This window comes from Polypterus senegalus, chromosome 7, assembly GCF_016835505.1.
Source record: "Polypterus senegalus isolate Bchr_013 chromosome 7, ASM1683550v1, whole genome shotgun sequence".
Lineage (NCBI taxonomy): Eukaryota > Metazoa > Chordata > Cladistia > Polypteriformes > Polypteridae > Polypterus > Polypterus senegalus.
Genome location: NC_053160.1, coordinates 5,537,214 through 5,543,062, shown reverse-complemented (window position 1 = coordinate 5,543,062; position 5,849 = coordinate 5,537,214).

Below are 5,849 nucleotides of genomic sequence, written 5' to 3'. Positions count from 1 at the left end.
TAGTGGTCAGGCTGTCCTCCTGGCATTGCAAGCAATCATTGCTTCCATTTGGGAGACTGGCATCATGCCAACTGACTCGAAAATGGGACTTGTCATCCCTATCTGGAAAGGGAAGGGTGATGGCCTGGATTGTAGCAACTACAGGGGGATAACGCTGCTCTCTGTGCCGGGTAAGGTCCTTACTAGGGTCATCCTCAATAAGATGAGTGATCACTTGCTCACCTACCAATGACCGGAACAGTCTGGTTTTACGTCTAAGAAGTCGACCATCGACCGCATCCTAACACTGAGGGTTCTCATGGAGTGCAAACGCAAATATCTGCAGTAGAGCGCACATTGCTATTGTGGGCTGCATCAGGAGTGGGCAGGAGGAGGAGTATAGGAACCTAATCAAGGACTTTGTTAAATGGTGCGACTCAAACCACCTACACCTGAACACCAGCAAAACTCCGTGGTCATCAGAGGCGATTGTGTGCAGAGGATGCAGACCTATAAATACCTGGGAGTGCAACTGGGATGATAAACTGGACTGGACTGCCAATACTGATGCTCTGTGCAAGAGAGGTCAGAGCCGACTATACTTCATTAGAAGGCTGGCGTCCTTCAACATCTGAAATAAGATGCTGCAGATGTTCTATCAGACGGTTGTGGCGCCCTCTTCTACGCGGTGGTGTGCTGGGGAGGCAGCATAAAGAAGAGAGACGCCTCACACCAAGACAAACTGGTGAGGAAGGCAGGCTGTATTGTAGGAATGAAGCTGGACAGTTTGACATCTGTGGCAGAGTGACGGACGCTGAGCAGACTCCTGTCAATCATGGAGAATCCACTGCATCCACTGAACAGGATCATCTCCAGACAGAGGAGTAGCTTCAGTGTCAGACTGCTGTCACCGTCCTGCTCCACTGACAGACTGAGGGGACCCCACACTATGCGAGTCTTCAGTTCCACTTAGGGGGGTAAACGTTAACATTATACAAAGTTATTGTCTGTTATGTCTGCATTGTTATCACTCTTTAATTTAATATTGTTTTTTATCAGTATACTGCTGCTGGAGTATGGGAATTTCCCCTTGTGATTAATAAAGTATCTATCTATCTATCTATCTATCTATCTATCTATCTATCTATCTATCTATCTATCTATCTATTGTGATGGATGTCCGGCGAGAGTTTCTGGCCCCCACCCCCAGGCTGCCAGGAGGAGCTCTCCCGACAGCATGGACGTGCCCCAAATTCCAGCAGGGCCAGATGGACTTTGGAGTTATTATACACAGCCCTGCTGGATACCTTGGGGACCACAGGGAGTCACTGTAGGGAGGCTCATCGACTCTTATGTGCCCTATAACCTGGAAGTATGTCCTGGTCACGTGAACAGGAGAATTGATGTACTTCCAGGTTGAAGAGAAAGACTTTTACCCTGACCCAGAAGTGATAAGGACTTGTGGACTGTTGGGCAGTAACACCTCCGGGTCAGGGGGTATGAAAGGACTCTGGGAAAGCCCAGACACTGAGCTGAGCTGGGAGGAAGGGTGGCTAAGTGTCTGGGAGTTGAAGGATTTGTTTATTGATTATAGTTTATTAATAAGTAGTGTGGAGTGGAGGGTGCTTAGTGCACGTAATTATAATAATACAAATAATTATTATTGGACTTTTATCTGGTGTTTGGCGTGGTACCTGAGGGTTCAAGGGAGCGATAGTGCCCCTTACTGCTACACTATCTATCTATCTATCCATTATATACTGCCTTTCATATCTATCCATCCATCTATCTATCTATCTATTATATAGTGCCTTTCATCTATCTATCTATCTATCTATCTATCTATCTATCTATCTATCTATCTATCTATCTATTATATAGTGCCTTTCATCTATCTATCTATCTATCTATCTATCTATCTATCTATCTATCTATCTATCTATCTATCTATCTATCATATAGTGCCTTTCATCTATCTATCTATCTATCTATCTATCTATCTATCTATCTATCTATCTATCTATCTATCTATCTATCTATCATATAGTGCCTTTCCTATCTATCTATCTATCTAAATCGGCAGAGTTTCGTTGCAGCCTTTCATAAAGCGTTCGACTCAAAGAACATGGGGACACCGATGGACACGTGTTAAGGGTCAGGGTTGGTTTTGCACAAATGTCACCCAGAAAACCACAGACATGTAAAATTAATTACCAACAAACAATGTTGTGAAAAAGTATTTTCCTCCTACCCCAATATCCTGTTTTTTTTTTTTGTTGCTTATTTTAGAAAATGAATGGCTGCAGATCTTTAGTCAAAATGCAATCAAAGAGAAAAGGAGTGTGAGTGAACACACAGTACAGTTTTGAAATCATTACTCTGTTATCAAAGGAACAAAGTTACTCTTGTCACCCTTGTGAAAAATTAATTACCCCCAGTTACTGGTTGCAAAAAAAAATTACGATTTTCGTAAAGCGTTTGACTTGGTTGATCGAACCGCCCTGTGGGACCTCCTGAGATCCCCTCAAGGTTGCTGGATATCATGGCCAGCCTGTACCCTGGTACTGTGAGTGCTGTGCAGAGTGGAGGCAGGACCTCTGTGTTTCTCCCAGTTGATTCTGGGGTCCGTCAGCAGTGTGCTCTGCTCCTGCTCTCTTCAGTACTGGCATGGACTGGGTGGTGGGGTCCAGTGGCTGTGGGGCATCTGTTGGCGAAGAAAGATTCACTGATCTTGATTTTGCTGACGATGCTGTGAACTTCGTGGAGTCAAAGGAGGCTCTGATTGGGGGTCTTGAGAGACTGAGCGAGGAGTCTGAGTGACTGGGCTTGTGAGGGTCCTGATAAAAACCAACATCCAGGCCTTTAATGAGCTCTTGGGCACGGCCATCGGCAGTGTGTCTATCTGTAGAGAGAGTGTCGACCTCGTCATTGAGAGGTTTACTGACCTCAGAAGTGACATTCATGTGACTCTGGTGACTCTCCCTATGAAGTCAGTAGACGGATTGGGAGAGCATGGGGGGTCATGGGGTCGCTGAAAAGAGGTGTGTGGCGCTCCTGATATCAATGCAAAAGGACGAAGGTTCAAGTCTTCAGAGTCCTGCTGCTTCCCGTTTGTGAGTCATGGACGCTATCAGTGACCTGAGACGAAGACTGGACTCCTTCATGTGTGTCTCTTCAGAGGGTCATTGGGTGCCACTGGTGTGACTTTGTGTTGCTCATGGATTCCCGAATGAGGCACATGACCTGCATTGTGACGGAGCGTCAGTTACGACACCACGGCCATGTGGCGGGATTCCCAAGAGGGTGACCCGGCTCACAGGACCCTCATTCTAGAGTGCATGCCCATGTAACACCTTGTTGAGGCAGATAGATGAGTGGGACAGGACTACATGTATGCCTGGAGGGGTTGCCAACCAGGCTGTTTCGTCATGTGGTGGGTGTGGCAGCATGTTGTACCAGTGCCGGCTCCCCTACCTGATCTGACCTTTCAAATACTAAAGAACTTCTCCATATCCCCCATTGAAAGGCTCCAGACAGGAAGTTTCACCGCCTGGCTTGGACACCACAAGGTTCTGCAGAAAGTGGTGTGTTCAGCTGAACATTTCACTGGGTGTGCGCCGTCTAACTTCAGTGATGTTTGCGCCAAGTGAAATCGGACAAGAATTAAGAAAATGAGAAAGAGATACCAGCCAAACTCAGCCAGCCATACCAAGGCACTGCAGATGATGTTGGTTTGGTGTTCAGCCAGCCAGGGTGGGCACACGTCACTCCTCTCTTCAGATCACTACATTGGCTCCATATTAAGTTCACCTACAGAGTAGTCAGCGGGTATGGAGACTCTCGTGAGCTCCTCTGCTCTTTCTTGCCCACTCAGGTCTGCTGTTGAATGGCATCTGGGAATGCCACCTCTGCGGGGTATGAAATCCCAACCCAGACTTTTGTGATGTGCACCCCCTATCTGGGGTTCATATGTATGTTTTATGTCTTTTGTTCACTTTGGATTATTTTGCTCATATTCGTTATGTACATCTTTCTTTGTTTTTGGTTTTGTCTATGCAAATGAGCTGCCTTTGTTATGTTTCATGTGTTTTGCGGCTTGTCTCCCCCCGAGAGGCGTGGCCACCTGCCAATCACCACCAGTGACCTCCCTCCGGCCCTATAAATCCGGAGAATCCCCCACAGTTCCTGGCGGCTCATTTCAAATGTGAATGGCAGTGGTGAGTTTACTCGGGTTTTGCTTGTGATGTTTCTCACCTACTGCTCTGTATTTTCGACTTTTCCTCAGACTCTGATTTTGGATTTGCCTTTTGTGCTCTTCGGAGCTTCACAGTGTTAAAGAGAATTTTTCTTGTGAGGGATAAATATTTTTATATATAAAGATTCTTGGGGTGGCACGGTGGAGCAGTGGTATTGCTGCTGCTGCTGCTGCCTTGTGGTAAAGGAGACCAGGGTTTGCCTCCTGGGTCCTGACTTTGCATGTTCTCCTTGTGTCTGCGTGTGTTACCTCTGGGTGCTCCAGTTTCATCCTACAGTCCAAAGACGTGCAGTTTAGGTGACATGGAGACACTAAATTGGTCCTTGTGTGCGTTTGCTGTGTGTGTATGTGTTCACCCTGTGGTGGGACTGGCGCCCTCCCTGTCTGTAGGGTTTGTTCCTGCCTTGTGCCCTGTGCTAGCTGGGATAGGCTGCAGCCCTCTAGTGACTCTGGTCTGGATTAAGCAGGTTAGAAAATCACACAGGGATGCTGTTGGCCCTTCTTACTAAACAGGTTTGATGGTTTTCCCCATCTAGTGGGCATTTTTGGGACTGCATGCTGTGTTTTGGGTCTCTTCAGCATTTGGGACTTCGAGTCCACAACAATTCCTCTGTTTTAAGGGTGGGTGACATGAAATTACAGTATTTGTTGATTATTAATATAATTAACCTGCAGTGGGCTGGCGCCCTGCCCGGGGTTTGTTTCCTGCCTTACACCCTGTGCTGGCTGGGGTCGGCTCCAGCAGACCCCCGTGACCCTGTAGTTAGGATATAGCGGGTTGGATAATGGATGGATAATATATTTACATTAGCTGTGGCCGTAAAAATTGAAGACATTGAACATTTATTTTGGTAACATACTGTATCTGTTGTTTTAGGCGTGACCCCCCCCTTAAACACAACCAACATTGGGGAGTTAACTTACAACCCACCACCCTGGCTACACCAATGCAATGGGAAGCTGTATAAGGAGAAGAGAAAACAAGGCTGGGTAACAAGTGAACCTGGCAAGACTGGCACCACCATAGACCGTGATGGAGTGGGGCCACCAAGGAAAGTAGAGCACTGGGGGCCTCGTTTTGATAGCGAAAAGGAAACATTACATAGGCATAAGAAAAAATGGGGGCCCCTATGCTTGTGGGGCTGCCGGGGAACTGCCCAATGTACCCATGCGTTAAGATGACCCAAAGGGGGTTTGGGAGTACGGATGCACCGTTAGACTTTGAAAATACACCTTTAATTATTTTCAGATGATTATTACTGGGAAAAAATGCTACAAATTGTTTTTCCATTAACCGTATTTAATCTCTAAAACTAAAATACTTTGTGAACCTGTAATAACCAAAAAAAAAAAAAATGAAACGTAATTTGTGAACATGATCAACACTCATAAAATATTTAAAACCTATTAGCTTACAGCATTTTCTCTTTTGCTTTTTTAAATGAAACGGTCATTCATGTAAACATGTAGGGGGCTTCAGAAAGGTGGAATTGCAAATACAAACAGAACAATCAATTAGAGAGGGTCTGGCAGCCATACAGGAGGAGCTTCATTTGTGGAGGAAGTCACAGTACTCTAAATTAAAGGGCAAGCTTGGTCATGGGAGGCACTCTGG